This window comes from Haemaphysalis longicornis, unplaced genomic scaffold (genome assembly GCF_048455015.1).
Source record: "Haemaphysalis longicornis isolate Haplotype H1 unplaced genomic scaffold, Haemaphysalis longicornis Haplotype H1 scaffold_16, whole genome shotgun sequence".
Classification (NCBI taxonomy): Eukaryota; Metazoa; Arthropoda; class Arachnida; order Ixodida; family Ixodidae; genus Haemaphysalis; species Haemaphysalis longicornis.
In genome coordinates, this window is record NW_027526266.1 from 8,110,436 (window position 1) to 8,135,318 (window position 24,883).

A 24,883-nucleotide genomic window follows, 5' to 3' on the forward strand; every position below is an offset into this window, starting at 1 on the left:
TATCAGCACAGGAAACGTCACAGACTCAAGAAAAATTGACAAACGACGTACAACACAAGTCGCTCCCAGTCACGTTAGCATGACCGGTAATTACGTTCTGCTATAACTCTTAAAACGAGCCTTACCGGTACCGTCCGGTAATAGGCACCCTGTACCATACCGGAACTGTTTTTCCGATCTGGTATAACTCTCTACTGAGTGAACATCAACACGGGTTCATCTCCGGCGTGGCCACGCAGGTGTTACTTGAAAAGTTGCCTGATACCCTTCATAACAGCATAGATCAGAATAAGGTTTCGTTTGGGTTATTTCTTCATGTTAAGAAAGCGTTAAATACTGTGAACCATGGTATACTCTTCACTAACTTATACCGTTATGGCTTCCGCGGACGATTTCTATCTCTGCTTCAAAATTACCGTCGGGATCGTTCTCAAGTGGAGTCACTTGGATCGGTGCTGATTGATGGTATCAGACTTAAGAGAGGTGTCCCTGAAGGGTTTATATTGTTACCTCTCCTTTTTAATTTGGATGTTAATGACTTAGCTACTGTTCTTAAAAGTTCGAAAATTTATCAATACGCTGATGACACTCTGCTGCTATCTGGCAACTCCGGTTATTCTCTCGCTCTCTCAAATCTTCAAGACGACGCCAGAAGGCTAGCGGATTGGTTCGAAGCAAATTTAATAACAATCAACCCTGTAAAACGTCGGCTGGTTTGTTTCCGAAATCGACAGAAAACCATGCAAACGACTGCTTCATTACAATACACTGATCAAATTGTGCATCTTGTTCCTGTGCCGGTATTTTATGTGTCGAGTCTGTTCAATACCAAGATGTACATTTTGGTGGGGTTCTTTTGGGAAACACACACATGGCTCACATATGTAAAAAGCTTAGAACTACTGCATGTATGCTGTACAACTTAAAAGTGTTTCTGCCTTTCTCTGTTCAAAAAATACAAGCTCAAACATTGGGTTATAGTGTTCTTCGTTATAGCATGTGCTGTTTTTTCAACTCCTCCGCTACCTGAAAAAAGAGAGCTACAGTATTTTAAAAAAACATAGCCAAGAGTGTTCTTCATTAATGACACGTGCCAGATTCGAACAGTGTATTTAAGGCAAGTGGTTTACCGTAATTCGATTTGTTGTTTAAGCAAATCGTCGTGCTAAAAAATTTCTGGTGTACGGATTACCGAACTCCCAGATTTTCAAATACACCTCCGGGGCACATACCTCGATATATGACGCCAAGGGTTCGTACACATTACGAAATGGCTGCGCGGCCACATTTTTTCCTGTACCTTCAACAAATTGTCTGACAAATTGTTCTCTTCAACAACGCGGAAACACTTGCGTGCTGCTATGCTTGGATTAAAAACATGCTGAAGCATGTATGTGTATGCGGTAATTGGTAGCAATTGTTTGTTCTCTAATTGCTTTCTTGTGATGAGAAAAATGCCACCCATGTAGCTGAAACCCTTGTTGATTTATTGTATCTTGGTTTGTCTATTGGTCTTCGTCTCTTCTGTTTGTCGGTTGTTGTTTGCTTTCCTTTTTTCTTTCCTCTCTTTAATTTTCCGTCTTCTCTCTTTCTCTCTTATTTCTTCTTCTCTTTTTTCGTTTGCGTGTCTTTTTTTCTGTTGCTGCCGGGCGACGCCGCACAAGACCACCTATAGGCATTGGTGGTCCCATTTTGCTTGTGTGTGTACTCTCTGATAATAAACAACGACTAATATTATTACTATTATTATTAATATTAAATCTGTATGTGTAAGTAATACAACCGCGGATGCCCGCAAACGTGTTGGCAGGAACAGCAGGGCTTTACTTGTAAACTCTCTTGTTCAGGTGTTTTTTGTGGGGAACATTAGGTCCTCTGTACTGCTTGTTTCTTTAAGGGATTTTGTGCCCCACGGTACACAATCGCAAAACTGCTCGCAAACAAAAAATGCTTAGCGTACCGCAAAACCATCGGTGCCATTTCAGAAACATTTCGCTTCATTATAACCCACTAACTACTTTTACGGAAAGGTTCGCCTAAAATTAAGGTTAGGAGTTTGCTAGTAATTCGAACAGGCCAAAAAATTTATACCAATCGATTTCTTCTGCCCCAACATGGTATGTTAAGTATTGTGGTAAGAGCAACCCATTTTCTTTACCACATTCTGTGTCGCGCAAACTGATCCCATTGAGAATGGAGCTAAAAATGCAATGTCTTAGCAGCATGTCTAAATAAAGGGCACTACATATTCTTGTGATTCATCAAATGACGTATGAACGGCATCTGATTCAAGGCACTACGGCCAAGGCGATTTAGGGAAGCAGCGTACACCGGGATTTCGTGGAGACCCATTTGGGGGCACAGATGGCAAAATTAGGTCTCAAAAGTAATTAAATTCTATTTCTCATTACTTTTCTAGAATTTTGTAAAACATAATAAACTAAGTTTATATTACACCTGGCTCAGCACGTGTCATTCAGGCCGAAGAATGACGTCAGCAGCCTGATCTACCCACAGTATCTCTTACTGGCCATTCTCTTGGACACAGCACATGATGTCACCAGCATCCAACTTCTTGGAGAAAAAGCCCCCTGCTCAAGCATATAAAAACAACCACATCAACGACTTCTTCACAGGGCACGGCGGGACTTCAATGACAACAAGCTAAACCCCTCGGCCTTTTTCGCCAGATTACGCTCTACGCCCTTGATTAGCACGTGTCATCCACGCCGAAGAATAAGGTCACCAGCCTGGATCTACCGACAGTGAACTCCGACTGGCCATTCTCTTGGAGGCAGCACAGGACGTCACGTGCATCCAACTTCTTTAAAACAACGCCTCCTGCTCAAGCATAAAAACCACCGAATCAACGACTTCTTCAGAGGGCATGGCGAGACCGCAATGGCAACATCGCTAAACCCCTCTCTATATTTCGCCGAGGTTGGTGGCAAATATTCTTATACCAGCTTTCGTAGCTGTTGTTGAGGAATTGTGGTTCTGCCGTGTCCAGCGACTTGTGCATTACTTCTTGTGGACGCACGGACGGTCATTTTGATTCTTCTAGCGCGGGGTGTTGAGCAGAATTCAGGGCCGGATTATGACGATCTGATAAAAGAGATGAACACTTTGCTTGCTTACCAGGAAGAAATGAAAACAGAATTTCAAAATTTAGCTACTGCTAACCATAAACTTGAAATTCGGTTAACACTCGATTGGACAATATGCTGGTAGCGATAAAAAATCAGAAAGTAGAGATCAAGACGCTGCAGACCGAAGAGACAGCGTTGAAAGGTACTCCTCAACTACAATAAACGCTTCTGGACGATTTAGACGGTAGAAAAAACGCCACAATTTTGTTGTTTTTTTTTTGTTTTCCCGAACCAGATCGTGAAAATGCTGCAGAACTAAGAAAACAGATAATCGAGGAGCTGATAGGGCATAAACTCGGAGTGGTTGTTAACTCTGTAGAAAGAGTACATAGGGTTGGGGAAAAAAGCCACAATAAAGTACGACAGTTAAAAATAAAATTTTGCCTACAACGAGAAGGCTAAAGTAATAAAGAACTGTCACAAACTGAAAGGAACAACAATCTCTGTAAACCATAACTTCTGCAAGGCCACTCTAGCAAGGCGCAGCAAACTCTGGTGTCATTCTAGTGATATTAGGACGCAAGGTCACAAAGTATCGCTTGATTACGATAGGCTTAGTGTAGACGACGATATATAAGAATGGGATGAGCGGAAGTATTGTCTAAAATGTCTCCGCCCGCAACGAAACCGAGATAAATGACTCAATCAAAAACAATTGCGAAATGTTATCCTTAATTCTAGAAGCATTTTTGGTAAAGTTCGCGAGCGTAAAGAAATCATATTTGCCTATGATCCCCAAATCCTATCAATTACAGAGACCTGGCTAACTCCGGTCATTCTAGATTCTAAAATAATTCCTCTAACTCATAAAATGGTTAGACGTGATCGAAGCCGCCGTGGAGGAGGTGTTGCTTTGGTAGTCAAACACAAAATCACTTGCGTAACTATGGACGAAATAATCGATAGTGAAAGTGTATGGTGTCAAATTGATTTTCGTGGGCTCTCGGCTCTAGTAGGTATAGTATACCTGCCCCCTCCTTCGCCTGAGTCGTTTTTGGAGAACATTCACTCTTACACGCCACAGAAGTACAAACCTAATCAAAAAGACGTATTAGCGCGGGATTTGAACCTATCGTCGACTGATTGGCACAATCTTCACCCAGGTTCAACAGACGTAACGAACAGCAACTTGTTGCTTGAAATAATGGTGAACTTTAATCTCGTTCAACTTGTTAAAGAGTCTACCAGAGTTGCTCAAAGCACTCCAAGGGTAGTAGACCTCCTATTTGTTGGAAACTTTTCAGATGACCCTAAAGTCAGTGTTTCTGATGGAATCTCTGATCACAAGGGGCTTTTACTTACCGCGAATTTCTGCCCTGTCAAAAAGAATTGTGCGAGCAAGAGTGTCTTTACCTTTTCTGCTGCGGATGACAAAGCTGATTTAGATACACCTAATTAGTTCTTCAGAGATTTTGTGGCAAGAGGGGACGTATCAAGTCTGTAAAATACGTTTAAAAACATTACTGCATCATGTCTTGATAAATCGGTACCAAAATGTCAGCAAAAGAAACGGTGCAATTCCTGGATAACACGCGACATAATACAGTTGAAAAGAACAATATCTAGAAAACGTAAAGCAGCGCGTAAAGATAACCATGCCATATCTTCCCTCTCCGTAACACTGAAGCACAAAATACGGACTGCTAGAGATTATGGTTTTGGAACGACACGTGTTAACTTTATATAAAATGCCCCGCAAAAGTTTTAGGGCTACTTCACCGCAAACAAAAAGTCTGCTCAACAGCTTCACGTGGACGGTTCCGCAATTAGTGATCCTTAAGCAATTTCTAATGATCTAAACCGACCCAATGCCTTTTGTAAGCATTATGCGGACATACTTTTGCATTACTGGTATGTTTTGTTCAATAAATCTTTGGATGACGGATGCCTACCTCCTCATTGCTTTTGTGGAAATATTGTCGCAGTACACAAGGATGGAAGGAAACTGCTCGCTTCGAACTTCAGGCCAATACTATTATTCAGTAGTTGCTGTAAACTACTTGAGCACATCATCTCCATCCAGATAACTTTGTTCTTGGAAACAAAAACAACATATTAGGCAGCTTCCAGCACGGGTTTAGAAAAAAGCTATCAACTATGACCCAGCTCGTATCAGTCATACACGACTTCTCTAATGCTATCAATGATGAAAAACAAATAGACGCAATATTTTTGGGCCTATGGAGAGCCTTTAATAGGGTACCGCACTCTCTCCTGATAAGAAAAATGAGCGTGTAGGGATTCTTCCCCGCCTTGTGGACTGGATTTCTGCGTATCTGAAAAATAAAAGCCAGTTTGTAGAAATTAGGAACTGCCAATCACAAAACCGTGATGTATTGTTAGCCGTGCCCCAGGGTTCGGTCTTAAGACCACTGTTGTTCTTGATCTATGTAAATGATATTTGTGACAATAATAACGCGGGAGTGACCGTGAAAATATTTGCAGATGACTGTGTTATTTATACAAATATCAGTATACCATTGCATCAATCATTTATTACCAAAAACATGTGTACAATTTCTGACTGGTGTGAGAGGTGGCAGATGGTTATCAACTACTCAAAAACTTGCGCTTTTACAGTAAGACACAAGAAAACCCCTCTTAAATATAAATACCATGTCCGTGACCAATATATTGAATTTGTGAATAGCATAAGATATTTGGGATTGACCATTACCACAAAACTTAGCTGGAACGCTCACATCGACAACATTTGCGTCAAGGCATACAAGAAGCTATGCTTCTTAAAAAGGAAGTTGGGATCATGCGAATGGAGAGTGAAACATGCAGCCTATAAAGCCCTGGTTTGACCAGTGCTGGAATAGGCATTCCTTGTATGGGACCCATACTTAAAGAAAGACGTAGAAAAGGGAAAGTATTCAGCGGTTAAGCGCACGGTTTGTTTTTTTCAGATTTTATGCGCCTCTCCGTTTCTGAAATGTTAAATAAATGTGGGCTGGAACCACTCGAATGTAGGCGACGAATTGCAAGGTAACGTTCTTTTTTAAACTATACAACAGCAAATCCAGTTTAAATAAAGACTTGTATATTCTGCAACCTCCCCAGCGCTCCACAAGGTGCAATCATTCAAAAACTGTAAAAAATAACACGTTCAAGTACTCTGTTCTTGTACGAACCGTTGATGACTGGAATGCAATGCCTTCCGACGGAGTGCATGCTCCGACGTCTTCTAGTTTCGACCTCTGTGTTAAGAATCTGATGTAACCCTCTCCTGCTAGGATGGTGAAGAACCGTCCGCAGTAGTTCATTAAAAAAATAAATGACGTTACATTACGATTACGTTTCAAACTTAATTAGATTACTTTGAAATTACTTTGAAACGCATGAAAAGGTAATGAAGAGGCACCAGAAAGCAGCCACAGCTCTCATCAAAGTGTTGTTTCCTGGGCGTTCGTAGAGTTATAAGGCCCAGAGACTCTCCTGGCATCGGAACCCTACTTGGTCAATTCTGGGCGAACTTCTCATTATGATGATGATGGTTGGATGTTAATGCCACAGGAAAAGGAGACGGTCTAAATTGTAGCAAAAATGGGAAAACATTGAGTACTTTTTTTGAAATTACTGTCCTGAAGTAATTTATTACAATAATAAATTACGAACACTAAAAAGTAATTCATTACATGACTTATTACAGCACAGAGTAATTAAATTACTGTCATTTTATAACTGCCAATTCTGCATATGAAAGAGAATATTTGTCGCCATTTTATAAAAACCGTTACCTCGAGCCTTTGGTGCAGTGGCAAGCATCTGCACAGGAATGATTTAGTGTGTTCCATGTTCAAAAAGTGTATTTTCGCTTTTTACTACTCGGCGACATTACTTGGACATTGAATGTGCAATTTTCAATTCACCTCAACTGTACTAGTCAGTTGAAACTAATAGGATGTAGCTAGTGTAAGGTAAAACTGAGTTTGGTAACGTGCACTCAAAACATATAAATTTCACTGTAGAAATTTTTCCCATAAATGTTCACGCCACACATACGCAATTTCGGCTTGATGACGTCTGGCTTTATTACATGTACTTCCGGCACAAAGAGGTAGCGGTCTCCATTTCCATCTATTCACATGGCACATCTTAACTAATATATTTATTTCAAGAAACATTTTATTCTACGTCCTTATAATCATCAACCTTTATTGCTTTCAGAACAACCACCAATATTCTCTTAAAGTTCACGGCCGCTCCGGACATATCCGCAGAAACCATATATTCCTGTGTTGCAGGCCTGGCACCCACACCTTCTTGGGCACATTGGCGTTCGGCTATGCACTTCACACTACAAATAAAGAAGCCACAGAACACATGAATGACCTTAAATATTTGTATTGTATGTCAGCTTTATGTCTAATTTATGCATTTATTACAAATAATTTATATTCAGAAAAACGGACATACTAAACTGCCTGCGAAACGATGTCTACGGTTGTGTAGGTAAAGATATTGCCGCTAGCGAGAGCCTGCAGCTGCGGGGCTTGAGTTTAACCTCCTCAGTCCCCCGGGGTACCCAAATCGGTGCCTAGCCATAAAGGCAAAACCTTTCCCCTATTCTTCATTCGCGCGACAGAAGTTGTTTCCCCGCAAAAAGCATGCCTTGATTTCAATAGCCCCCCAGCTCCCCCTCCCCTCCCCCTGGTGGCGCGAAGTGTCCACGCATTTTTGAAGAGCCAGGCGGCAAAATTGTCTTCCAACGGCGCGAGCGCTCGAATGCGTCCATAGGGTAAGCAAAACCAGAGTAACCAAATGGGTTCCATCAAATTTCATTACTTTGGTTTGCTTTTTTTGTTATTGTAATTTTTTGCATTTATTTCTATAGAAAATGAATCGACTAAAAGTGTATTACCAAAGATTTTTGTATTTACCAATCTTAGAAATGAATATCTTTAGAGAGTAAAATCTGTATTGTTTGAATGTTTTTGCGGGGCCGGGGATTTGGCTTCTGGCCCCTTCTAGTGTTTGGCATGCAGAGGTTACAGCGGTGACCAAACTGCGCGACCTTCGAAAGCACTCTGAGTAATTTATAATCGCAAGAATTGAAATCGTGATATTTCTAAACTCTGCTCATTTAGGTTCGTTCTAGCCTATCTTTCTCATTTCCATTATATCATGAAAGAGTGGAGCGCCACATTGTTATTTTTTAGTTAGGTCACCCAAGTAGTTCCAATGTGGGAGTGTTGTTTTCTGTGATGTTTTCAGTTTTTGTCCGCCTAACTAAACTGTCCGCAAGGCGGAGTGGGAGAATTGAAGGACGGAGAAGAAACTTCACGGCCCAAGCACAGTGGTTTCTGGAATCATGAGTGTTTTATTTTGTATTCGTGTTTCTAGCGTTTCCAGTGGTCGTACCGGTGCACCGCCTATTTCCTACGCTGCACTTGTTACTACCCCAATTCCGCCTTCAATGGTTCATCTGTATTTGCTGCCACCAACGTAGTTTCTTGTTGGCGGTGATTACGTTTTGGCGCGTACGCTTGAAGAAAAGGGCTGATCAGCACTGCGGACAAACATTGCGGTTGAAAGTAGCTAACCCCCATGCAGAAATTGCTTACTGAGCTAAGTAATGTATCAAGATAAATACTGAAGCCAATGAATATCCTGAAACTGCTTGAACCGTAGGAAAGAAGGTTTACCTTGAAGGCTATAAAGCATTCACTAATGCCTCACTACGGCTTTGCGCTAGTCTGTGCAAACAAAGCGTTTTTGAAGGCTCCAACCGACGGAACCAGAATTTCAAGTAGGCGAAAACGCTTCTCGATAGCGTTGTGACATGTACCGTTACTGTTGGTGTGGGCTACAATTGCTTGTAAGTAGTGATTCAGTATATTAAAAGCAGGAGATATCCGGAATACGTAGGAATTAAAAACCTGAAGTCAACTGTACCTTCTGAAATATCACCACGTCGACTTGTGCATCAAGAATCATTCCTAAACACTAATGAGTAATGTAATAGGTTTCGGCAACAAGAACCTCGATTTAGAATGGGATAATATTCTCTCTATGTAGAACTGAACCGGAATTGAAACGAAGCTGAGACAGAACTCTTGATTTTGGCCGAAGAGGCTCTATACCAAACGTTTTCTGCAATTTCGCAGCGGAATCCGTACCGTAATATTTCTCAGTAACTGTTCTGAACCAGGGCTGCACTTGGGCAGAAAAGTATTTCTTCAGGCGGTATTTTCAGCGCGTGGTACCACAGAAATAAAAATGTGTAACGGCCAGTGCTTCAAAAAGGTAAAAACATAGGGAAACAAAACAAACGTATTCTTTGGACCACAGAAAACAGGGATTTAAAATCCGGAAACGCACTTACCGGTGCCGTTGCTATACTGGCAGCATGAGCTTTGTCGTGGCTACGTTCTTTGCGGATTGGTTGTGAGGCATCCACGCAGCCTTCTAGCCATGCATACTAACACTGTGGTGTATGGCGGCGCGACGAAGCGTCATTTCTTTGTAAATACATGGGAACAGAGCAGTTGGTACGAAGCGTAACAGTAAACATAACCGATAAAGAATCGTATATTCTTTCACTGAACTTTGAAGAGGGTTACGTGGGTTGACTCCGCTAAAAGTATGACCCGTAGTGTAGCGTAGGAAGTGTTAAACTGAACCCTTCTCGGTGGTTCGTCATGCTTTCGAGTTATATGTTCCCCACCTAACATCACTCGCGATTGATATCCTGCACATGTGTTGCCCGTCGCGCCATTGGCTAGATGCCCAGGGTCATGGGTGACACTGGTACTTAGCCTATTTTATCAACTCTGTGCAGTTGTTAGGACATGGCGTCCATAAGACTAGCTCGCTTTTATAGTGTCTCTGCACGAGCTCGTCTTCTCCGAGTATCTGGTTAACTAGGAAGTAGTGAGGTAAAACCCATATGTTTTTTTTTTGTTTTCTAAAGCCCCCCAAAGTTGAAATGGCTGCGGTCACGATTCGTAGCTGTGTCAGACAGACATTTTGACCCAATAGGTATCTAAAGTTTAATTTTTCGTCTGGATTTGTTTGTTTACAGGACAGAGAAAAAACATTTTCATTAGCATTTGGCCTGTAATTTAGTTTGTGTACTGCTGTATGCACAATTTTCCGCAATTTCGGTAACGCCTGATAAGAACGCAGTCGAATGATTCATCATTCATTTCTGCTAAGCAGAAGAAACTGCAATAGCCATTAGGAGAAAAGCGTTTACTTCCTGGACGAGAAAGCTCTGACGAGACGCTGGGTGTTTTTCGGTGAACCCCATATTTCTCGCACACGTTGGGCTGACCCGAATGTGTTATGTTTTTTAACATACCCAATACAGCCATCCAGCTTTTACGTACACGTGCCAACAACACCACCGTCTTAGTACCATTGAAAGCTTCTTGCACCAAAAGACTTTACGCTGAAGCGCAATTCCACAAAGTCGGAAAGTTCGGATTTTTTAAAAAGCCTTTTTTGCATCGACACCTGGCGACTTTGTTGTTAACGCGAAAGCTTTATTGGGCTCCTTTTGTATTTTATCATGGCTGCTAGCCGTCTGCTACCAGTGGTGCGTTTTAAGCGTCTAAGGTGATATGTCATCGCTGCCGCAGGATGTCAGTACTGAGGCAGCCAGATGCGAAGGCTCACCTGAATCTCTAATATGGCCCTGCCGCAAACGGTAACCAAAATGTTGGAAGGAGGACAAGTGTAATGGGGCCATGTCAAAAGAATGTATTTATTAGCGAAAATTTTTATTCCTTGACTATCAGCAATGTGTCTAGCACACATTTAAATGTATGCTTCCCAACTTGAGTTTTTCCGCGGAATCTGCAGCCTGTTCATGTATACTGTTATTTTAAAAGGGCGATCGTAAAAATTTCTCATATTGAAGAAATATTTAAATTGGGCTGTTTTTTCTAAATCTATAGAACAATTCTTTACAAGCGCTTACCATCATTTTCTGATCGCTATTAAACAATTTACTCCGCTCAAAACGGCATTTGATGATGATAGTTAGTGTTTCATGGCGCAAGGCAAACGAGGGCAAAGAGCGCCAGAAAAGAAGTTATATAATGAAGCGAGGTGATCACCACAAAAAGGTAGGTATAAAAACATGTAAATCGGACATAGTAAAATCAATTAAAAGTAATGGTGATGGCTGGTGTATAGGGCCACATTTGATTATGCGTGATATGAGATAAGGTTTAAAAACTTAACATCTGACAAATAATCAAAAACACGTTTCATAGAAACACTGGCATCGTCCCCTAGAAACAGCGATGGATGTAGTGGGATATGTTGTCCGTAGAGTTCTCTGAAGTGTTTGTGTCGTGTTGTGTGAAGTGCCTTGCATGTTATTAGTATGTGGACTACGGATAGGCCCTCCCCGCACCTGCTACACAGAGGTCTAGGAGATCCCGTGAGCAGGTGGGAATGTGATGCATGCGTGTGGCCTATCCGTAATCGAGCCAGGGTAACTTCGTTGTGTCTGTTGTGAGTATCAGTGGTGTATGCTCCCAAGAGTGGCTTTATAATGTGTAGTTTGTTCTCAGTCTGTTGATTCCAGTGTGCTTGCCATGTTGTGCGAAGGTGTTGTCTGATGTGTGATTTGAGGTCGGTGTAGGGTACTGTTGTTATGTCAACGGTAGTTGTAAGGGCAGCAGCGGCCGCCATTCGGTCTGCGGTCTCATTACCTGGAATTCCAGAGTGCCCTGGCACCCAGCACACGGTCACCTCAAGGTTTAACGCATGCACAGACATAAGAGTACTAATGAGAGCATTGACCACATGGTTTTTAGACTTCTGTGAGGATAATGTACGCACAACACCTAAAGAATCAGTATAAATTACAGATTTCGGAATTCGACTTAGAACAATATGTTGAACTACAAGAAGTATGCCATAGGCCTCTGCCGTAAAGATACTTGTATTTCTATTCATAGTTCCACAGACATTAAAGGTGCCACCATGCGCAGCATAGGAAACAGTTGTGGCAGTTTTTGAAGCATCCGTGTAAAATTCAGCACACTTATATTTGTGCTGCAGGGACAAGAAATGTTGCACGATCGCGCTTCTAGGCACTCTGTTTTTCTCGACGCTTATAAAAGATACATCGCATGATATCGGGCGAAGCTGCCACGGTACTAGAAGTTCAGTAGCAGAGGTTTTGATGGTGCCTGAGAACATGACATCAAGTTGCGACGCTTCTTCTCTTACTCTGAAAGCGAAGGAAGCAGAGACTGATGGACGATTAGTAAGAAGTTGAGATATGGATGTATCATAAAAAACTGATGTAAAAGGATGGTGAGGCATTGATGAGATTTTAAAAGCATAAAGCAGGTCTGTGTAGGCTCGCTGACGTTCTTGGCTCCATTTGTTGCACTCTACATACAGACTTTCGACTGGACTAGTCCGAAAGGCACCACATGACAAGCGGAGCCCTAGATGAAGCACGGGCCCTAGCATTCTGAGGGATGTTTTAGTGGCTGACCCATAAACAACGCTACCATAGTCCAGTCGTGAGCCTATCAAGCTGGTAAAAACACCTAAAAGAAGTTGTTTGTCAGCACCAAAAGAGATGTGCGACAGAACCGTCAGGATATTCATTGTTTTTAAGCATTTATGTTTTAGTTGTTTTATGTGGGGATTGAATGTGAGCTTTTCGTCAAAGAATATACCTAAAAACTTGTGTTCCTTTTTGACAGGAATAGAGGCACCGTGGAGTCGAATGTCTGGATCCGGCCGAATGCCACGCCTCTTAGAAAACCGAACACAAGCGCACTTTCCTGGATTAAATTTAAAACCATTGCTATCTGCCCAGCCGGCTAGCTTGTTCACACCAAGCTGCACTTGGCGCTCGCAGACAGACAAGTTACAAGACTTAAAAGATAATTGTACGTCGTCTACATAAATTGAACATGAAATCGACGGTGGCAATGCCTTCCGAAGAGAATTCATTTTCACAATAAACAAAGTGCAACTTAAAACTCCACCTTGCGGTACACCGTTTTCCTGCACATGAACCCTAGAAAGTGCAGTTCCAACTCGCACACGAAACGTTCTTTCAGACAGGTAACTAACAAGCGTATTCACCATGTTACCCGACATTCCAAAGGACTTCAAATCGCTGAGGATGCCGTACCGCCAAGCAGTATCGTACGCCTTTTCAAGATCAAAGAAGACCGTCATGCAGTACTGCTTGTGGAGGAAAGCATCTTTGATATAAGACTCTAACGCAACGAGTTGATCGTTGGTAGATCGCCCCGCCCTGAAGCCCGCCTGGCAGCTCTCGAGAAGACCATTGTGCTCTAAGAAGTACACAAGTCTCCTGTTTATCATCTTCTCGAAGAGCTTACACAGGCAGCTTGTCAGGGCAATGGGGCGATAACTGGCAGGAGAGGAAGGGTCCTTCCCTTCCTTTAGGACAGCCACTACTATGGCCTCCCTCCAAGAGCGAGGAATGTGCCCCGAAAGCCATATTTTATTGTATAGGTGTAAGAGTGTTTCAAGAGTGTCTGGGTGTGGGTGTTGTATCATGGTGTATGTGATATTGTCTGCACCTGGAGCTGACGTCTTACATGTGCTCAGAGCAACCTTCAGCTCATGAGTTGAAAAACAAGAATTGTAAGAAGTGTGCGACTTGTTGTTATCACGCAGGGACTTCTTTTCCACAGATGTTTTGTGTTTCATGAAAGTGTTTGTGTAGTGTGCTGAACTGGACACGTGTTCGAAGTGTTGTGCAAGTGTGTTAGCCTGGTCTTCCAGTGTGTCCCCTGTTGTACTAACCAGGGGCAGGCTGTGTGTCTGTTGTCCTTTAAGTTTTCGTATTCGTGTCCAGACTTTGTGTGTATCAGTGTATGAATTGATGGAAGTGAGGAAGGTGCGCCAACTCTCCCTTTTAACCTCACCACGCACTCGCTTCCCAAAAGCCTTTGCCCGTTTAAAAGAAATGAGGTTGTCTGACGTGGGGTACCGGCGAAGGACACCCCACGCCTTGTTCTGGGCCTCTCGCGCCCGCCTGCAGTCCTCGTTCCACCAGGGCCTCCTTGGGCAGCGGGACCCACTGGAGGCCTGGGGAATGGACTTTTCGGCGGCGTCGAGGATGTGCGCCGTGACGAGTTGGGCGGCTTCCTCCACGTGTAGGTGTTTTATGGATGTGTGGTGTAGTTGAGATGTTTGTGTGAATGTGCTCCAGTTTGCTTGTGATTCATTAAACCTTTTATGGGAAGATGGACTGCTCGGGCCTATACCTAAATACGTTAATGAAATGGGGAAATGGTCACTACCATATGGGTCTGTGCCCACACCCCAATCAAGACATGGAAAGAGAACTGCGGAACCAACAGTCAAGTAAAGATGCGAGTATGTAATGTGTCCTAAGTTATGGTATGTAGGCTGTTTTTTGTTGAAAAGGCATGCTCCGGAGGATGTAAGGAACTTCTCTATCAGGCGACCTCGGGCATCCGTTCTGGTGGAGCCCCAAAGAGAGTTGTGCGCATTAAGGTCGCCTGTTAGTATGTATGGTTCGGGCAGCTGGCCAACCAGTGCCTCGAAATCAGAGCTCAGAAGTGCAAAATCAGGAGAGATGTAAATGGAGCATACCGTTATCAACCTATTAAATATTATGGTACGGATCGCTACAGCCTCGAGGACAGTGTTTAAAGTGACAGGGTGGCATGCTAATGATTTCCGGGCGATAATGGCCACACCTCCTGAAGAGTGGGTGCAGCCAACCCTGTCCTTTCTGAATACCATGTACCTATTTAAGAAATTTGTTTGTTTAGAGTTGAGGTGGGTTTCCTGGAGACACATAATACTTGGCTGACTGGCATGCAGAATCTCATACACATCGTCAAGATTTTTAAGGAGGCCTCTGCAGTTCCATTGGATGATATTTTCTTTCCCATTATTTAAATTTAAATGTAAGAATGACTGGAATGTGTGTGTTCGTGTGTGTTCATGTGTCGTCTTTCGGGGCTGTTATTCTTGGATTGGGCTTTTTGGGCCTTTCTGCAGGCTTGGAAGTCGGTGGCCGCTCCTTGCGCTGCGTTGCAGGCAGGAACGGCCCAACATCCATCTCGTCGTCGGATGTCCGAGGGGTGCCCGACGGACCGGGCCCCCCGGACTTGGCCCCCCTTCGGGAGCCCTTCGTTTGAGCCGCCACCGTCGGGGGCGCCAGAGGTGGCACAGGCGGTGCGGTGGCGGTGGGAGCCGGTGCGGGGCCCGTGGTGTCCATCACCTCGGTACCCTCCAACGCACTGGAGGACGGGGAGAAAGAGGCGGGAGCGGCACCGGTCCCGACAGGAGTGGTTTGCACCACAACCGCTGCTGCCTCAGCAAGCGGCGTGGTGCCGGGTTGGGCTGCGTGAGGCAACCCAGCGGGGGGCGGGGGCGGGACCAGGTCAGACTCGCTGAACTGGGTCCCTGTGGACACCAGACGCCACTCCGCCCCCCGGCGAGCCGCGTCAGCGTACCTCCCCAGAGGGAAAGAGGCGAACCTCTTTCTCGCCTCCGGGAAGGTGATGTTCTCGGTTACCTTGATGTTGATTATCTTTTTTTCCAGTTGGAACTTTAAGCACTTGCGGGAGTACGCTGCATGCGGTCCCCCGCAGTTTACACAAGTGAGGGTATCGGATTGGCAGTTGTCACTAGGATGATCGTGCGCCGCTCATTTCGCACACGTCGTTCGGCCACGGCAAGAGTTCGTACCGTGCCCGAACTGCTGGCACTTAAAACAGCGCCGCGGGTTCGGGATGTACGGACGTATTGAGCACCGGATAAAACCTGCATATATATGTTGTGGGAGAACTGCGCGGTCAAAGGTCAAGATGATGTGCTTGGTGGGAATCTCCTTGTCGTCTCTACGGATAGTGATGCGTCGCACGGCAGTGACGCCCTGATCCTTCAAGCCGGCAAGGAGATCCGCATCGGTTTCGTTCAGGAGGTCTGTCTCGGATATCACACCCTGCGAGCTGTTGAGGCTCCGATGGGGTGTGACCCGGATGTCAAGATCAGCCAGTCTAGTCTGAGCTAGAAGCTTTGCGGACTGCTGCTTGTCATTTATTTCAATGAGGAGTTCACCAGACCTTTGTTTTTTGCATTTATACGATTTTCCTACTATGGCTGCAAGATACTTGGCGATCAAGAAGACTGACTGAGATGCAAGAGGGTGGGTTGAATTGAGGGATTCCATCACAAGAAATCAAGAAAAATGGTTCGGTTCAGGAAAGGTTAACGACCGCAACGGAGGAAAGGAAACTTCGGTGCGGCCCCTTTTCGGGGGCCGATCACGTTTGGGGGGGGGGGGGGTTTGGAAAATGCCATATGATACATTGGAAAGCAGGGAGACGGGGGTACTTTCTCCTTTGACCTTACCCTGGTAGTCAAAGAGGTCCCGGAGCTCCCTGCCTGGTGAACAGACAGGGAGCCCATCGGCCGGAGCTTGACCAAGGCTCCGACGGCCACCGTTTACGGCTTCTACCCTTCACCTTTAAACACCTCGCCACGGTTGGACATGGCTTATGTTGGGAGCTCGGGGTCCGCGGTGTCGCTGCTCACCGTCACCATGAATACTCAAGGTGCCCCGTGTGGGGGCAAAACGGCATTTAGGAAAAATAAATCAACAGAGTTGCCACTCATCGATCAGAAAGAGTTTATTCATAAAAAAAATGTTGAAAACAATATGTTGTTCTAGTTAATTTCCCTGGTTTCACAAAAGCATTTCATCACGTCAGTCACGATGTCCTACTTCGTAAGTTAAACAGATGCGAATTTAGTGGGAAAGCTCATTCTGTACTATCTTCTTATCTCTGCCACGATAGCAGCTCGTTGAAACTGGAGAATACATTTCAACAATAAAACGAGTTAAGTACGGAGTGCCACAGAGTAGCATTTTTGGTTCATTTTGTTTCGTTTTGTACATAACGAGATTGTTAATATCGATGAAACAGCAATGACATAATATATGCCAATGACACAAGTTTATACTTCTCAGTAGCTCAGGCATTGATTTGGAAAATTGTGAAAATAGGACTCTCGCACGTATTACCATTATGAGGGCAACGAACAAATAATTAACAGTTATAGCTAGAAAAACCAAAGCAGTACGTTTTCATCCGCGTCGTAAAATCAGCTTAGTTGCACCTACTGTGACCAATAAGAGTCCCGTCGAAATTGTTCAATGTTTCAAAACACTTGGTGTATTTTTTAAAGAAACTATGTCATGGAATAAATACACCGGTTATTTAATCCTGAAATTATCCCAGTCCTCTGGTCTTACGCTCCCTTATTGTTCTTATTTTACAATCTTTGTTAACCTTCTACTCTACAACTGGATTTTTATCTCAATGCCTAACTACGACGTACTAATCTTGGCTGCCACAACCGAAGAAAATTTAGGAAAACTTACAGTTTTACTAAAACGAGATATTCACCCAGTAAGCAAAGGTTCACATATTTCTCCTACACAAGAACTATTTAAGAAGCACATGTTACTCGCATGGATTCGATTTAAGAGTTATCATTTTTTCTGATGTTACAAACAAGCACTCGTAAAGAACGGCTCAATGATTATTCTAGCTAATTGAGAAAAGCTCCCTTCGATGTATTCTACTCGCAATCCTGAAACCTGGAAAGTAAAAAAAAACTGCCGATTCAAATGCGGAGAGCAAACGTCGGGGTGCAGATTGTCGTCATTACTAAATAATTTTCACGAAATTTCTATAATTTCTTTTAACTGTATGCGCAACATCTTTACACTGAACCTATGACGTTGTTGATGTTTTTAAGAGGATAAATATTTTCATATTTCAGGCTGCTGAATTTGCAGGTTTTTATTGATGCAAACACTGTTTACGGTGTATTTTCAGACCTGCTTATAACAGCTGTATGTATGGCATCAACCCTGCGTTTTTTGTTTGGGTTGATATTTTTAATATTGCCCAATGCCGCTTGCCGGCTGTCACACCGTGGGGCTGGAGCTAGTTAAGCGGTTTCACGGCTTTTTGTCCCGGCTCTACTTGCAGGAACGTGTTTGTTGTGTTTTTTGCGCAAGAATAAATAAACCAAATCAAATAAAATATGCATTTGCAGCAGGTGCCTTTCCTGCAAAATTAAATTTTTTCTACGCCCTGTCTATGGAAGAGGTGATTACACGAAGGCGCCCCTGCCACAGAAGCTGAAGAACGAACTAGATTTGTTTTTTTCGTGCGAAACTACAACGGGGCAATGAGGCGCACCGCGTTGTTGAGCTACAGAAAAATTTTGTCTACTTGGGGATATTCATTTGCGCCGAAATCTCGACACAAGAGAATTTCAGCTTTTCGCATCCACCATGAAAAAGTGCCGCCTTTGCAGAGAATCGAACCCGTGTTGTAGAGTTCATCAGCGCAAACCGTTACCTACAGAGCCATCATGGTGTGCCTTTCCCCGGAACTGATCGCGACACCTTCATTTGGTCACCTAACTAAAACAGGCTGCAAATAGATAACCTCCATATCTAAAACGCCGATTATTACTAGAAAGAAACAAAAGAAATACTATAATATTGCACTATGCGACCCCAATTCCAAAATTTGCTCATCGACATTTCTGTTGTTCTGTCTCCGCCGCAAGCTGTGTTTGGAACTCCACGAATGGGGCCATGCGGCCAAGTGTAACGTCACTCAGAAAGCGCGGATTTTCTACTCGAGAACAGTCTCGTAAAAATTCTGGGCATACTTCTAGAATCAAGCGGCAGAGGCGATATCACAATTGCTATAAAAGAGAAAATTCCTAACTAATTCCTATCATTCTAAAACCCCTAACCGAGTGAAGAGCCGAAATAAAAGAAGAAAAAAGGAGAATTCTTATGCAGCAACTAATGATAAGCGGGATATCGTAGAGCCTACCGTACCATAAAGTCACCCGCACAGGAGCAAGTCAAATAAACTCCATCATCAGGAAAACGTATAACCAAGAACTGAACCTCGCAAGGTTTATAGTGAGTCGAGCAATTGATATTCCACAAAGGTAACAAAATAAATACGAATATTCGTGATTAACCAGCGCAAATTCAACGGGACGAGAGAGGAGTACACAACAGGGGCGCTACTAACAACTGATAATTTGTTGAAAAAAAAGCAAAACAGATAAATAGTTGAGGCTGCGCTTTAACCACAACAGTGAAGTAGACTACGCGGGAAACACACTTCCGCAACACAGAAAACTGGAGCTCATGTACTGCTGATATAAGCAACTTCAATATCCAGCAGTGACACCGAGGGCAGGCTAATGCACGTGTCAGAATTCGTATTTATGAAGAAGGCTTCCGAAATTTCTCTCGTGCGCATGTCACTGTGGGCAAAGAGAACACTTCTATGGTTAAACTTGGGGTAACAATCGTGCTTAGAGCAACGCGACTAAACGTGGGACGTGGGTGTGCCCTTTAACGTGTTGCCATGTTCCCGCAGGCGCTCATTATTGCACCACCCCGTCTCTCCAATATATATTTTATCATACGACAAGGGGATGCAGTACACATTGTTGGTTTTGCATTGAACGAACTGTGACTGGTGCTTTACACCAGAGCCCTTTTTGTGCGAAGACCCTCTGTTCTTGCTGTTGCCTGACTTCCTGCTGATCGCGGGACAAAGCTTTTCTAACTTATACTCTGCTGGATTTGGAAGTTCCTTATCTCAACAGTACTTGAGCTTGAACAGTACTTGAACAGTACTTGAGCAGTGGTCACCTTTAGGTTCATTACTCTGGAACATTACAATTCTAAATCTCCTAAACAGCACATTTCCTAGCGATGTATATATTCAATCTTTTGCCGACGACATAACCTTAGTAATAAGAGGCAATTCAAGAGATAATATCTAACAAAAAGCAACCGAAGCGCTCCAAATTGTAGAAAACTGGGGAATAGACAAAGAACTTACATTTAACACAGAAAATAAACTTCACTGTAATAGGTAACAAGTACACAAAAATGCCTATCATTCTCAAACTAGAAAACAAGGATCTTAAATTCTATAAAGAAATAAATATAAGGCGTGTATATAGACAACAAGCTCAGTTTCTTCCCTCATACTACTATGTAAAGAAAAACGTAAACCAAATAATAAACAGCATAGGAAAATAATAGCTTAAACCTGGTTGGCGTGGCTTCCCAGCAAACACCTACAAAAAATTTATATCAGAGGTATAGAAACAATCATAGTTTATGCCACTCCAATTTGGTATAACAAACAGGTTCTAATGAGAAAAAACTAAGAAGTATTCAAAGAACAAGCCTCATTTAAGTAAACAAAGCATTTAAAACAGTACCCAATCCCGCCTTAAACATCATAGCTAATGTCCCACCAATTCATCTGACGATCGAAAACGAAATCGAAACATTTACCGTACTTTTCGCCAGAAAAATGTTCAATTAAAAAAACCGTGCCTTTACGTGAGACCAAATAAGTAACAAAGTAGATATATGGCAGCTGCATCCAGAAGATTAGATATCTTTTACCTATCTTACCCAACCAATTTCGCACACAGATTTGGTAGTTTATACAGAAGGCTCGCAAGATCAAACCGACATAGGAGCAGCTCTTATATTTGTAGATAAATCTGGCAAAATTGTAGAAACCAAACCGTACAAACTTCTGAAGTACAGCAATAACTTTGAGGAAGAAGGAGTGGCGATTTTAAAAGCAATCGAATACATCCAAACTAGCTTCAAAGAAGGTAACGTACAGTTGTATACTGATAGCCTATCAACCCTAAAAGCAATCAGCAATCCACATAATAGAAACCCAAATATATTTAGAATTAAATAAATGCTTAACAAAACAGCAAAATTGGTCAAAAAAACGTTAACTTACAATAAAGGTCACAGTGACAATGTCGATATTGCAAAAGCGGACGAAATGGCCAAAAAAGAAGCAAAATATTGCGAAAAAATTCACTGGCCTATTTCACTACAATTTATCAAAAAAAGCTCAATATTAATTTAAGAAAACACAGGAATGTTCAGTTGCGACAAGAGGGAAATGAAAGCTACTCATGGAAATGGATAAAAAATATTCATGAAATTCCACACCACTTTCCCACCAACTGTTACACGTCACAGTTTCCACTGAACATGGTAGATTTTCGTTTTATTTTCATAGGTTCCCGATTACAAATAATAACTTACGCAAATGTAACCTACGGGCAACAATTTCGATTAGTATTTACAGGACTGTCCAATAACAAACACAGCGAATTTCTTAATATCCATAGAAATTATCTCGTAAGAAAGAAACCAGGGCTAATAAAATATACAAAAACATTAAAACGGTTTGGAGAAATGACACTAGTAATTAACGCTAATATTCAACAATACTTATCGCTGAAATATTTTCTCGCAATTTCCCACACGTGCAGAAACAAAGCCAGCGGCAAAAACGCGATAATAACTTTTACATATTTTGTATTTATCTTTGCTCTGGGGCGAGTGATTTCCTGCGCAATTATCTTGTTCATTTACCTTTTTGCATTTCTTTTCTTTTAAATTCAAACATCCCTTTTCAATGTATTTAATTTACCCGTTATACCTCGGTGGAATTGGAAGGGAGTCAGTTCATCAGCCTGTTTAATAAAGTACTTGAGCTTCAGTTATCTGAGTTGTGGAGAGTGTGTTTCCCGCTTGGTTTACGTCACTGCAGTGGTTAGTGCGCTGGCTCAACTCGCTATATGTTTCCTTCTTTTGAATAAATAGTCATTGGTTAGTAGCGCTCGTGTAGTGCACTCCTCTCTCGTCCCGTTTATTTGCGCTGGTTAATCATGAATCCGTACTGACTAGCGCAGTTTTCGTCCATGTTGTAAATACGAAAAAGCGGGTGAAAAGTAAACGATAACTAATATGTTGGTAGAGACGAAGTAAAATTTTAAATAAAGTACTGGATCCCGGAAGTGGAGAACAGGAGCGGGTAAAGGTCAATGTTACATGCTTTTGTTCTGCTCTGGGCCTAAATAGGTTATTGTTCATGACGAACGTAATGAACAGCTGCTGAAACATGATCTCCAGAACAATTTTGAAGAAATCAGAAAAGGCATTCTCGTATCGCCAAGGAAGCCGCTACGAAAACAAAATCAGGACGGTCCATCGCATAGCAGACAGGCTCCCCTTCGAAAAGAAACGGCTCGATGCCATGATGGCCGTGTAAGCTATCCGGCGACTCCACCTGAGATCTCTCCATGGCCTGTCAGTGAGGGTGTCAATATTATGTAAACATTGTATACAGATTGTTCTCCAAAAAAGTATTTCTGATAGTACAAAACCAACTGGCCAGGATTGGCCAACCAGGCATTCAAAATTTATCAATTCTTCTACTTAGAACCCCAACAAAAAAAAAATAAAGCTTTACTCATTGCGGTTCGTGTCTCTTTGTTCATTCAAGTTGCGCAGATTTTTCATCCTTTTTCTCTTTCTTTTTCTTCTATGTTGCCTTTCCTTTTTTCTTCTTTTTCTTGCTTTTTCAAAGCAAAACTCTAGCAGGTATAGAGTGCACCTGGTTTGGAAGTGACCGACATCCCCACTACCTTAGAGGGCACAATAAAGAAGCGTAGCCTTTCAGGAAAGTTTAACAACGCCTGGCACATCTTCTCCAGGAAAGAATCTTCCCGCCCTGCTGTTGTAGCAGCTACCTAAGCCAGCGCGTGGGCTCATGCACGGGGCCCGGCAGAAGCGGCCGTCACTACGGTGGAAAGCACCCTTTGGGAGCCCCAACAGAAAACGAAAATGAATGTAGAAAATTGAAAGAAAAAAAAACGATTATAGTAAAAAGAAAAGGTAAAAGAAGAAAGCAAAAATACTCACATTAGAAAAACAGACTATATAGAAATTGCCCCTAACTACATTTTATGGCATATCAAAGCTAAACACATGACGCTTCGGTAACCAGTTCGTGCACTTGCACATCGCACTAAGCTTGCACATCACTAAGAGAGGCTTAGAAAGCAGAGCTAACAAAACGGTTACAGCACACACATACATACTTCAGCAGCATTCTAATGCTGGCATGGCAGCGGGATAATTCTTCCTAGGAGTTGTGTATGTTTATTGGAAATAGCAGGTATAAAATAAAGTTGTGAACATCTTCCCAAATAGGTACGGAAACGTGGTGGCATACATTGAGGTTTAGTCAGGTGATGTATTGGTTTAACGTTTAGAGTTCAAAGATCAGTGCACCATCACAAAAAATCCCCAAACAAAACATCAAAATGTGCTAAACCGCTGGTCAGTGTCAAAATCCGCCACATGTGACTTCTAAAAAACACTTTTGGCCGTGTGCTTTAAAATACTGTTCACTCTGTTTTCCCTGGTAGTAGAACAGTTGAAAAACCAGCACATGGCATACTTCAGGTCATTACACCTCAAATTTTAAGCAAATAGGTATTGAAAAGAGAAAGTCGGAAATACTGTAAAGTTTACAATACACAGGCAGTTCCTCAAAGATTTTTGCATATGGGGCTAATGCGTGGGTTTCTTGAAATATCTACTTCAAAATATATCAAAACGTTATCAAATACGCTACGAAGAAAACACGGCTGCTGGAGTAAGATACATAATTTATTGCGTTTAACTTAATACAGCAGTCATTCGGCTCCACTTTTTCTGATTATGGAAACAACCATGACAAACGCGCCTCTTCTATGTGTGAAACTAAACGCTAGGGAAAGGAAAAAATATAACTTCATATGACCGGTTGTCAGTAATAACCCCATCCACGAAAAAGAAATCAGATGGACAAAGTATACAGGAAGCGGTACACTAGGCAAGCATTCAAAAATAATGAAACTTAAAACTCCGCTATCACTCAATACACCAAGCTTGCCCGAACGCCACCAGGCCAGTCTAATGTGGCTCTCCTGAAGACACTTTTCTAGAGCTTCACAACACAATCCTGTCGGTCACAAGACAAAGTTGTTCCACAGAAAGAACTCTGCCTTAGTAAGGCAGGTGCCGGAAGAATACCTAAAACACAACCGCATCGCCCGAAACTGCGAAGACAAACCTGAAATGAAGCAAAACGAGCCTTTTGGATTCGAAAAAATACACCACTGACACAACAACAATTGGGAATATCTAACACAGCCGTACTTAGGCCAAGGGCATCAATCTAAGGGTGGTATTCCAGGCAGTGGAAATGCAATATGCAAATGCAAATGCAAATGAATAGCAATAATAACAGGCAAAATCTCCTTCGGGAAAAAGAAGCATTTGAGACAGGCATCCACTGAACTCTTTTCGTGTTGAGGGTCCAATTTGAACTCTCGACATGGCCCAGAGCTTTCTGCTTTTAGAATCGCACCTTTGCTACACGCGTACTCTGGAGGCTGCTGCGTCCGGGTGAGAGGTAGACCGAAAGAAACTTCATTGGTAGCGGGATGGTGGGGATGATGTGAAACAGGAAAGCCTTTCTACATGTTTAATTGGCTCCGGTCGAGAGCGAAGCTCAGCTGTCCACGGTGATACAAGTAGAGCATTCCCACCTCAATCGTGTACACCCGCAGCCGCGTGGTACGTTCAAACGTGCCGATTCGTTCTTGGTGCGTCTAGGATCAATATTGTCGATGTTGGGGGCAAATTAGAAATCTGCAACAGAGGATGATCAGCCTCCTTGCTCCAGGCCGCCGCTGAGGGTCCTGATGATGTGGTCTGTCAGTTCCCGTAGTTTTTGGAGATCGCAGCAATACCCAGCCACTCTCCGGGGTAATTGTGTGGTTTTGGTGGGTTGTAG

At 42.8% G+C, this 24,883-nt stretch overlaps 1 pseudogene; it reads left to right on the top strand.

Annotated features, from left to right (window-relative positions):
• The first annotated feature begins 2,901 nt into the window (after positions 1 to 2,901).
• Positions 2,902 to 3,789, top strand: LOC144166094 (uncharacterized; annotated as a pseudogene).
• The last annotated feature ends 21,094 nt before the right edge of the window (positions 3,790 to 24,883 follow it).